We start from the raw sequence: 12,167 nt of genomic DNA on the forward strand, positions 1-12,167 counted from the left end.
TGGATAAAATATTCCGGAGGTAAAATAGTCCCCCATTCGGATCTCTGGGCAGGGACTACTCGAGAGGACGTTGTTATCAGGAGAAAGAAAACTGGCGTTCCACGGATCGGAGCGTGGAATGTCAGATCCCTTAATCGGACAGCTAGCTTAGAAAATTTAAAAAGGGAAATGGATAGGTTAAAGTTAGATATAGTGGGAATTAGTGAAGTTCGGTGGCAGGAGGAACAAGACGTTTGGTCAGGTGATTACAGGGTTATAAATACAAAATCAAATAGGGGTAATGCAGGAGTCGGTTTAATAATGAATAAAAAATAGGAGTGCGGGTAAGCTACTACAAACAGCATACTGAATGCATTATTGTGGCCAAGATAGACACGAAGCCCACGCCTACTACAGTAGTACATGTTTATATGCCAACTAGCTCTGCAGATGATGACGAAATTGATGAGCCACCTGGTAGAGTTTTGCACAGAGCATAACATAATCATAGCTAACACTTGGTTCAAGAATCATGAAAGAAGGTTGTATACATGGAAGAATCCTGGAGATACTAGGAGGTATCAGATAGATTATATAATGGTAAGACAGAGATTGAGGAACCAGGTTTTAAGTTGTAAGACATTTCCAGGGGCAGATGTGGACTCTGACCACAATCTATTGGTTATGAATTGTAGATTAAAACTGAAGAAACTGCAAGAAGGTGGGAATTTAAGGAGATGGGACTTGGATAAACTGACTAAACCAGAGGTTGTACAGAGTTTCAGGGAGGGCATAAGGGAACAATTGACAGGAAAGGGGGAAAGAAGTACAGTAGAAGAAGAATGGATAGCTCTGAGGGATGAAATAGTGAAGGCAGCAGAGGATCAAGTAGGTAAAAAGATGAGGGCTAATAGAAATCCTTGGGTAACAGAGGAAATATTGAATTTAATTGATGATAGGAGAAAATATAAAAATGCAGTAAATGAAGCAGTCTCAAAAATGAGATCAACAGGAAGCGCAAAATGGCTAAGCAGGGATGGCTAGAGAACAAATGTAAGGATGTAGAGGCTTATCTCACTAGGGGTAAGATAGATACTGCCTACAGGAAAATTAAAGAGACCTTTGGAGAAAAGAGAACCACTTGTATGAATATCAAGAGCTCAGATGGAAACCCAGTTCTAAGCAAAGAAGGGAAAGCAGAAAGGCAGAAGTATATGGAGGGTCTATACAAGGCCGAAGTACTTGAGGACAGTATTATGGAAATGGAAGAGAATGTAGATGAAGATGGAATGGGAGATACAATACTGCGTGAAGAGTTTGACAGAGCACTGAAAGACATGAGTCAAAACAAGGCCCCGGGAGTAGACAACATTCCAGTAGAACTACTGATGGCCTTGGGAGAGCCAGTCCTGACAAAACTCTACCATCTGGTGTGCAAGATATATGAGACAGGCAAAATACCTTCAGACTTCAAGAAGAATATAATAATTCCAATCCCAAAGAAAGCAGGTGTTGACAGATTTGAAAATTACCGAACTATCAGTTTAATAAGTCACAGCTGCAAAAATACTAACACGAATTCTTTACAGATGAATAGAAAAACTGGTAGAAGCCGATCTCGGGGAAGATCAGTTTGGATTCTGAAGAAATATTGGAACACATGAGGCAATACTGACCCTTCAACTTATCGTAGAAGATAGATTAAGGAAAGGCAAACCTACGTTTATAGCATTTGTAGACTTACAGAAAGCTTTTGACAACGTTGATTGTAATACTCTCTTTCAAATTCTGAAGGTGGCAAAGGTAAAATACAGGGACTGAAAGGCTATTTACAATTTGTACAGAAACCAGATGGCAGTCATGAGAGTCGAGGGGCATGAAAGGGAAGCAGTGGTTGGGAAGGGAGTGAGACAGGGTTGTAGCCACTCCCCGGTGTTATTCAATCTGTATATTGAGCAAGCAGTAAAGGAAACAAAAGAAAAATTCAGAGTAGGTATTAAAATCCATGGAGAAGAAATAAAAACTTTGAGGTTCGCCGATGACATTGTAATCATAGACAGCAAAGGACTTGGAAGAGCAGTTGAACGGAATGGACAGAGTCTTGAAAGGAGGATGTAAGATGAACATCAACAAAAGCAAAATAAGATAATGGAACGTAGTCGAATTAAGTCGGGTGATGCTGAGGGAATTAGATTAGGAAATGAGACACTTAAAGTAGTAAAGGAGTTTTGCTATTTGGGGAGCAAAATAACTGATGGTGGTCGAAGTAGAGAAGATATAAAATGTAGACTGGCAATAGCAAGGAAAGTGTTTCTGAAGAAGAGAAATTTGTTAACATCGAGTATAGATTTAAGTGTCAGGACGTCATTTCTGAGAGTATTTGTATGGAGTGTAGCCATGTATGGAAGTGAAACATGGACGATAAATAGTTTGGACAAGAAGAGAATAGAAGTTTTCGAAATGTGGTGCTACAGAAGAATGCTGAAGATTAGATGGGTAGATCACGTAACTAATAATGAAATATTGAACAGAGTTGGGAGTTGGCGGCACAACTTGACAAAAAGAAGGGACCAGTTAGTAGGACATGTTCTGAGGCATCAAGGGATCACAAATTTAGCATTTGAGGGCAGTGCGGAGGGTAAAAATCATAGAGGGAAACCAAGAGATGAATACACTAAGCAGATTCAGAAGGATGTAGGTTGCAGTAGGTACTGGGAGATGAAGAAGCTTGCACAGGATAGGGTAGCATGGAGAGCTGCATCAAACCAGTCTCAGGACTGAAGACCACAACAACAGTAGTTCGGCCACCAAAATCTGAAGGAAATGCCTTGTTTCCAAAGTTAGGATTCTTACGCTGGTTTGGTACTGAAGGTTTTCATGCATTTTATGACCAATATGATTCATTTAAATAAAACAGCTCCACACAATATTTGTGTTATTTTACCTATGAATTACTCAATTTTCCTTTTTTAAAACTTATCATCTGTGACCTACAGAAATGTAATAACAGCTCAGCAAATTTTGTTGGCATGAAAAATCTTACATAAATATTTGGCTGCTTTCAGCAGTACCTGTATCATTTGATCAAACGATGCATTTTAAACAGCTACTTCATCCAAAAAGAGATACCTTGAGACCATAAAGATCCATGAAGAGCTATGTCTTGAGCACAGCTATGTGGTTGTGAAACATGGGCAACGGGGTACGACAGAAGTGAAGCAATTATATGCCTTTAAAATGTTGTGTGACAGCAGATTGCTGAAGATCAGATGGTTTACAGAAGTAAGGAATGAAGAGGTCCAGCAAGGAATCAAAGAGAAAAAAAAATGATGACGATATAACATAACAAAACTAGGACACAGAATAGTTGGGCAAATATTATGACACAAGTTGTTGCTGAAAGCAAATACTGAAAGGATGGTAGAGAGAAAGAGTCAATGTGTCAATTCTGATAGGAACAGAGACAGCAGACAGTCAATATGTGACGCAGTACTTACACTTAAATGAAGAGGATAGCTGGCAATGACAGGCATGAAGAGTTGCATCAAAACAACCTTAGGTTTCATGACAAAAAACAATAACAGATAAATATTTAAATACAATAAACGTTAAGACATTTGGTTTGGTGTTTAAGTGGGTGTTTCACAATGGTTCAGAGTCTATGTAAAATAGTAGGTTTCCCCAGAGTCAGTAGGGTACATCAATTCAAACAGTGCAGAAAGACCAATAATGACTTAAACCTTAAACTTCATATTGCTGCCACATTAAGAGTCATTAAAAATGAAAACATATAGTACAGGGTATTTCAAAATGAACACACCGGTTTTAAGGTGTTGCAGCAATTAGTACATTCACATTACAATTGAAAATAATACACCACATGAAACAGCAACTCAAACAGTTTTGTTTGTATACCTGTGCACAATGTGAAGAGTATGGAATGACAAAGAGTGACTGAAAAACCTGTTTAATGAGTACAAGTCTTTCACACTTAGCCCCAAGAAACATCCCCACAGAAAGTTTATAGACCTTTCTTTTTCAGTGAATCAACTGTAACTAACATTTCTTATCTCAATGTGCCATGGCTATGGCCCGTGCCTCAATGGGAAGAAGCTGAGCAACACATCTTTATTTGGGAGCAAGATGGTGCTCCACCTCACTGGCATAACTCAGTATGCGACTGGTTAAAAGACGTATCCAACTGGTGTATTGGGTGCAAGGGGGCGGCTGACACAGCATTTTATGCACGACTTCCACATTCACATGCGATCTGATGCGATCATGTGTATATGCCTCTGATACCAGCTGATCTATCCTGACACACTGATCAAGGTTTCAGAACAACTCTTCTATCGACTCAATGTGTGAGATCAATTTTCACACTGAATAATTGTAAGAAAAACTGTGTTTCTCTTTTATTCATAATTGCAAGGTGAATTTAATATGTGCTACAAAGCCTTAAAATCTGTATATTCATTTTGAAACACCCTGTATAATGACAAATGCTTCATTATATAAGTGGGCAGGCTTCTGTAACCACTAAGAAAATCAGTGAAGAAGTCACCTCAATGCTGGGCAAATGCCTTAATTTCATTACCACACCTGAGAGAATACCCACAGAAGAAGCTTCTGGTGCCATCAAAGTATTTTTGTTCTCCATTTTGAAGGTTCGCATGGAGAATGTAAGCCTGAACATATCTCAGGAACCTTGAAGAAAGCAAAACCACCCAAGAACATCATATCTGCAGAGAAAAGGAAAGTTCTTTACAACCATAAGAGGAATGAACACATTGTGATCACCAAAGCTGTGCTGGCGTAAGCTATCGCCAACACTCCAGTCGGCAAAGAGGCTGCAAGAAGGTCGATAGCAGACGCCGGAGCAAGTGAGCCTATCAGGTGAAGGGCCAAAGACAAAACTCACAAGAAATGCACTGCCAATGCCCTCTCAACCGCCAGTATTTAACCTGCCGATGTGGACCAGAAGCCCCAGTCAGTCACAGAGAGTCATCCAGTCACGCACAGCCAAGCAGTCATAGTTTCAGCCAGTGAGTCACAGTCCAGTTACATGCCCAGTCAGAGTCACAGTCTCTGGCTCAGAGTCAGTCAGTACCTAGTGACCAGAGTACTGTACACAGTAGGACTTGTACTTCACCAGCAGTGAGACTAACATGGATTATTACAGACGAGCTTGTACCACAACAACTTGCTTTAAGGTAAGTAGCTCTCTGTTTATGTTAATAAAGAACCCTGTTAATACATGCATGCAGTTGTGTTATAGAAAGTGGATATCAGCCACCCAACAACATCCTCTCCTTGCTTTCGATGGTACAAGATGACAGTGGCAACGAGATGACACAAAAAAGAGCAGATAAGGTAAATGCCACCATTGTTACTGACACAGTGTATATCCCAAAAAAATGGAACAATTGTTTGTGACGCTTGTGTATCACAATCTCAAATGTGATACAATGAACAAGACGGTAAAAAAGTGAAAAATCTGTTATATGACTCCAGAGTGGATACCTCTATTACCAAAGTCTGATACCCTGAATAACATCTGTATCCATCACGATATTTGGTCTACCAAAGATACACAAAGAATGATGTCCATAAAGAATTACTATGAATGGGATTAATTCTCCAATGTGCTTTTATGGTTACGCATTTGTTGGGGAAACAAACATCCTCTCAGGAAAATGAAGATCTTATTGGGGAAATGAATACTTCTGTGAAAGATTCTAATCTTTTTTTTTTTTCTTTTTACAAATATCAGTCAAAGTGAAGGTATCTCCAACAGGAATTCTGGCAAACTACTACATAATTCTTTTATTTACTAACATCCCTGCAGCAGATACTGTGGACATCATCATAGGTGAAATTGCATGTGACATGATCAAATTCTGCCTGTGGCCAAGCTATTTTAAATATAAAGGAGAATTTTACAAACAATCTGACGATGTTGCTATGTGTTCACCTTGATCTCCAGTAACAGCTGACATTTTATGGAGCATTTCAAACAACATGCATTAAGTAATGTGGAACTGAAACAACTATCCTGCTGACTCAACTATGTGGATGACATGTTTGTTCTGTGATCACATAAGAAGAAAGAGCAATGCAAATTCCTTGATTTCCTTAACCTTGCATTGAATTCACTGTGCAAGCAGTAAAGGAATCCAAGGAGAAATTTAGGAAGGGAATTAATGTTCAAGGAGAAGAACCAGTGGTATTGTAATTCTGCCAAAGATGGCAAAGGACTGAAGAACAGTTGAACAAAATGGATAAGGTCTTCAAGAGAAGTTATTAGATGAACCTCAACAAAAGCAAAATAAGGGTAATAGAATGTGGTCAAATTAAATCAGATGCTGCTGAAGGAATTACATTAGGATATGAGACAATGGATGTAGTAGATGAGTTTTACTATTTGGGGAGCAAAACAACTGATCATGGCTGAAACAAAGAGGATATAAAATGCAAATTGACAATAGCAAGAAAAGCATTTCTGAAAAATAGGAATTTCTTAACATCTAACACAAACCAAAGTGTTGAAGAAGTCTTTTCTAAAGGTATCTGTATATAATGTAGCCTTGTACAGAAGTGAAACATGGGCAATAAAGAGTTCAGACAGGAAGAGAATAGAAGCTTTTGAAACATGGTGCTACAGAAGAATCCTGAATATTAGAGGGGTAGATCAAATAACTAATGACTATGTACTGAACTGAATTGGGGGAAAAAGAAATTTATGGCATAAATAGACTAGAGAAAGGGATTGGTTGATAGGACATATCCTGAGACATCAAAGAATAATCAGTTTGGTAATGGAGGGAAATGTGAGGGTTAAGAATTGTAAACAGAAACCTAGGCAGAAATACAGTAATCAGGAGATGTAAGTTGCAACAGTTACTCAGAGATGAAGACGTGCTTGCACAGAATAGACTAGGGTGGGGAGCTGCATCAAGCCAACTTCAGATTGAAGGCCACAACAACAATATTCAAAACAAATATGCTAGATCAGAAGCCAGTAAATGCATTTTCAATCTGTATTTGACTGACTGCATTTGCAGTTTCATTTATTGATTAAAAAAATCAAACTGCTTCATTACACAGACAACAAATGTCTTCCTTCTTTGAGTTCGATTAATTGTATTACACAAGAGGACAATACATGCAAAACTTTGTCCTCTGAGGTGTATTAAGTATTTTTTAAAAAAATTGACATTTGGCATGTAGGAATACTGGTAAATAAGGAACTAGTGAGCTATACTCCATAGTAGCAAATGGCTCTGAGCACTAAGGGACTGAACATCTGAGGTCATCAGCCCCCTAGAACTTAGAACTACTTAAACCTAACTAATCTAAGGACATCACACACATCCATGCCCAAGGCAGGATTCAATCCTGCGACCATAGCGGTCGCGCGGTTCCAGGCTGAAGCACCTAGAACTGCTCGGCCACACCGGCCGGGCTCCATAGTAGCAAATTAATGTAACTTAACATTTTCACCCACATGAAATATATTTTCAGCTGAAGTCTTTTCCAGTTCATAATTGGTATAGACAACGATGTACAATTTACAAAGGCTACTTATTACTCTACATACTTTATTAATCAACAAGTTGTGCCTTTTATGAGACTGTATACCTAAATTTTATCCCAAAACGATGTGAAAGTTTCCACTGAAGACAAACCAAGGCAACTTAAATATTATCAGTATAAACTACATTTGTAGTACACAACCAAAAACACTTGTACTGGGAATGAAAGCTCTATTCCTTGCTGAACAAGAAAACTTAACAGTCTTCATCATTATTATTCCCACATTATGCATGTTTTTCACAGCAGAGAGTGTCAATTTTGGCCATCCGTATGTATATATATTTTTTCCATTCTTCTTCTTCTTCTTCTTCTCCTCTGTAGGAATCAGCATGGGTTTCGAAAAAGACGATCGTGTGAAACCCAGCTCGCGCTATTCATCCACGAGACTCAGAGGGCCATAGTCACGGGTTCCCAGGTAGATCCCGTGTTTCTTGACTTCCGCAAGGCATTTGATACAGTTCCCCACAGTCATTTAATGAACAAAGCAAGAGCATATGGACTATCAGACCAATTGTGTGATTGGATTGAAGGGTTCTTAGATAACAGAACACAGCATGTCATTCTCAATGGAGAGAAGTCTTCCAAAGTAAGAGTGATTTCAGATGTGCCACAGGGGAGTGTCGTAGGACCGTTGCTATTCACAATATACATAAATGACCTTGTGGATAACATTGGAAGTTCACTGAAGTTTTTTGCAGATGATGCTGTAATATATCAAGAGGTTGTAACAATGGAAAATTGTACTGAAATGCAGGAGGATCTGCAACAAATTGACAAATGGTGCAGGGAATGGCAATTGAATTTCAATGTAGAAAAGTGTAACGTGCTGCGGATACATAGAAAGAAAGATCCTTCATCATTTAGCTACAATTTAGCAGGTCAGCAACTGGAAGCAGTTAATTCCATTAATTATCTGGGAGTAGGCATTAGGAGTGATTTAAAATGGAATGACCATATAAAATTAATCGTTGGTAAAGTAGATGCCAGACTGAGATTCATTGGAAGAATCCTAAGGAAATGCAATCCGAAAACAAAGGAAGTAGGTTACAGTACACTTGTTCGCCCACTGCTTGAATACTGCTCACCAGTGTAGGATCTGTGCCAGATAGGGTTGACAGAAGAGTTAGAGAAGATCCAACGGAGAGCAGCGCGCTTCGTTACAGGATCATTTAGTAATTGTGAAAGCGTTACGGAGATGATAGATAAACTCCGATGGCAGACTCTGCAAGAGAGATGCTCAGTAGCTTGGTCCGGGCTTTTGTTGAAGTTTCGAGAACATACCTTCACTGAGGAGTCAAGCAGTATATTGTTCCCTCCTATGTATATCTCGCGAAGAGACCATGAGGATAAAATCAGAGAGATTAGAGCCCACACAGAGGCATACCAACAATCCTTCTTTCCACGAATAATACGAGACTGGAATAGAAGGGAGAACCGATAGAGGTAGTCAAGGTACCCTTCGCCACACACCGTCAGGTGGCTTGCGGAGTATGGATGTAGCTGTAAATGCTGTGGCATCAAATTTCTGGCAAGAATCTTTGAGGTGTGTAGATGTAGATGACAGGTGACTGAGTGTGTACGTTCTGTTGTTGAAAAACATTTCTATAGTTTATTTCTTTGCAAAATAATATAACATGACCCTGATGATATTCCAGTACGTAGTTTTGCTTTTAAACTGCACCTTAAATATTCTGCCCTAAACAGATACTTAATAACAAAAATCAATCAGACACGTACATTTCAAAGATCTAGTTTAATGTTTAAGCTATGAATCCCACAGGCACACCTAGGTAAAAGACATGTTTAAGTCTTTCTTTAATTAAACTACTTTCATTAAGTTCCTAAATACATAGGTTCATGTTTGACAAGGGCTGTCTCCAGTGTTTCACTGGAACTAACACCCTGCAGGCAGACTCATCTCACTGGTCACTGTCCAGCCCTTAGCTTAGCCAGAGTAGTATACGGCAGTGTATTGATTTAAAAAGAAGAAGGAGGGAGGCTTTGAATGGAGACTGATATAACTGTTGTACCATTCAGCACTTCACACTTTTGTATCAGCAGCATCTGCTCTCAAAAGGCTTACAAAGTAATGGTAGTGTACAGCCTGACCAATTCAGATAGTTGAAATGTATTCACAGGTGTAAATATGGACAACAATCAGCTGTATAATGGAATGACAACAACGAAAATTTGTTGCCAGACCAAGACTTGAACCCAGATTTACTGCTTATTGCTATCTGAGCCTGCTTCATGGCTATTGTTGTCATCCCATTATACAGCTGATGGTTGTCCATATTCGCAACTGGGAATACATTTTATTTATTTCACAATGGCTGGTAGTTGTCGCAGAGCCTGTTCCTTCAGACATGCATGCAATATCATATCATATGGAATTCAGAAACTGTCAGGTTCAACATTAGTACTGCAACTGGCTACTCCAATCTGTGCCTCATGGAGAGGTTGAGCTGAAATGTTCCTTCTTTCTAACGAAGTATAGCTGCATTTATCCAGGTATGTACGTGTACCCAAATAACAATAGACACTGGAGTTCTGAAAATCATTTTCAGTTACTTCAAAAGCCTCTGCATTATGTTAAAATAAGAATGTCCCATGCAATTAGTTCAAAATGAATTATTCTAACAGCCCTATTCAACAAAACTACGACTTTGGATAAATATGTAAACAATATACCACAACCTCATTTTTTCCAAGGAAATAACTGTTAATGAATAATCCTACTGTTATTTTATGCAGGACAATGCACAGCACACACAGCCAATACATCGGTGTCAGTGTGTGTTTTTGAAGGTAGTATAGTTGACTGGCCTCTTCTATTCCCAGAGTTAAATCGGTGAGATTTTACTCCCTGGAGCATTTTAAAAGATATGGTGCACACAAACAATCATCATACACTTAATGAGATGGAAAACAGTACACTGATCAGGTAGAACATTACAACCACCTATCTAATAGCAGGTATGTCCACCTTTGGCACAGATAACGGCAGCGAAGTGTTGCATGGGAGCAATGAGGCCTTGGTACATCTCAGAAGGGAGTTGGCACAACATCTGCACACACAAGTCACGTAAGTCCCGTAAATTCCAGTGAGGGGGTGATGAGCTCTGATGCCACATTCAATCACATCCCATATGTGTTCAATCACATTCAGATCTGAAGAGTTAAGAGAGCCAGCATAACAATTGGCACTTGCCACTGTGTTCCTCAGACCACTCCATCACATTTCTGGCCTTGTGACATGGCACAGTATCTTACTGAAAAATGCCACTGGGTCTACAACCAGTGAACTACACTCCTTGGCCACCATGGTGCCTTGCACGAGCTCCACTGGACCCATGGATGCCCATTTGAATGTTCCCCAGAGCGTGAAGGAGCCACCTCCAGCTTGTCTCTGTCCCCTGGTACACATGTCAAGGAGCTGTTCCCCTGGAAGATGATGGATTCGCGGCCTCCCATTGGCATGATGAAGAAAGTATCGGGATTCCTCAGACCATCCAACTCACTGCCACTGCACCAGTCCAGTGCCAACAGTCAGGTGCACATTTAAGTCATAGTTTCTGATGTCATGGTGGTAACACTGGCACATGCATGTATCATCGGTTGTGGAGGCCCATCATCAGGATTGTTTGGTGTACTGTGTGCTTACACACACTTGTATTCTGCCCAGAATTAAAGTCTGATGTTAGGTCCACCACAGAATGCCACCTGTCCTGTTTTACCAGTCTACCCAGCCTGCAATGTCTGACATCTGTAACGAGGGGTGGCCGCGCTACTCCGTGACATCTGGACATGGTTTGATCTTGGTCTGCCACGTGTTGAAGACACTCACCACAGCACTCCTGGAACACCCAACAGGTCATCCAGTTTTGAAATGCTCATGCCGAGCCTCCAGGCCGTTACAATCTGCCCTCAGTCAAACTCGGATAGATCGTGCGTCTTCCCATTCTACATACGGACAGCACGCTCACTAATACTATGTACATCATGCATGTGTGTGACTAGGAGTCATTCCCTGCTAGGGGACACTAGGGCATGAGTGTATCTATAGTAGATCAGTGGTCATAATGTTCATAACTGATCAGTATATTTGACTTGTGAATTAAAGGATGAAATCTGATGAATGTGTGACAATGTGTTCACTGAAGATCTCAAAACTGCTTTGGTTCCGAGAAATGCCATTTTGAACACTTGCTTTAATTAAGGAAAGATTAATTTAATCACGTAGGATCTTAGCTCATGTTAAACATGGGGAAGATGATACGAGCTTCCATTCAACAGCTGTACAGGGAACTAACCGGTACACATCTCGTGCAAACTATGAGCCTGCACTTGCGTCACACATAAAGCACCATACATATGGAAATTTTTATATTTTAATTGTGTGTGACAACCATTCCCATTGCCTTTCACATGAGCAGAGCCCTGTCATATAGCTAACAAGACTATTGTGATTTGTTATGATTTTTATGTCACTAACTACATATGAAACAGCTTATTTATTCAAAGATGTCAAGGACACCACACACACTAGACAAAGGACCCCACAAAACCACCATCACCATAAATACAATCTG

General features: G+C 39.8%; 1 protein-coding gene across 5 annotated transcripts in view; it reads right to left on the bottom strand.

Annotated features, from left to right (window-relative positions):
* LOC126174928 (transmembrane GTPase Marf) overlaps positions 1 to 12,167 on the bottom strand; it is a 236,127-nt gene that overhangs the window by 153,915 nt on the left and 70,045 nt on the right. The gene's annotated exons all lie outside the window — the stretch shown is intronic.

Source organism: Schistocerca cancellata, chromosome 3, assembly GCF_023864275.1.
Source record: "Schistocerca cancellata isolate TAMUIC-IGC-003103 chromosome 3, iqSchCanc2.1, whole genome shotgun sequence".
Lineage (NCBI taxonomy): Eukaryota > Metazoa > Arthropoda > Insecta > Orthoptera > Acrididae > Schistocerca > Schistocerca cancellata.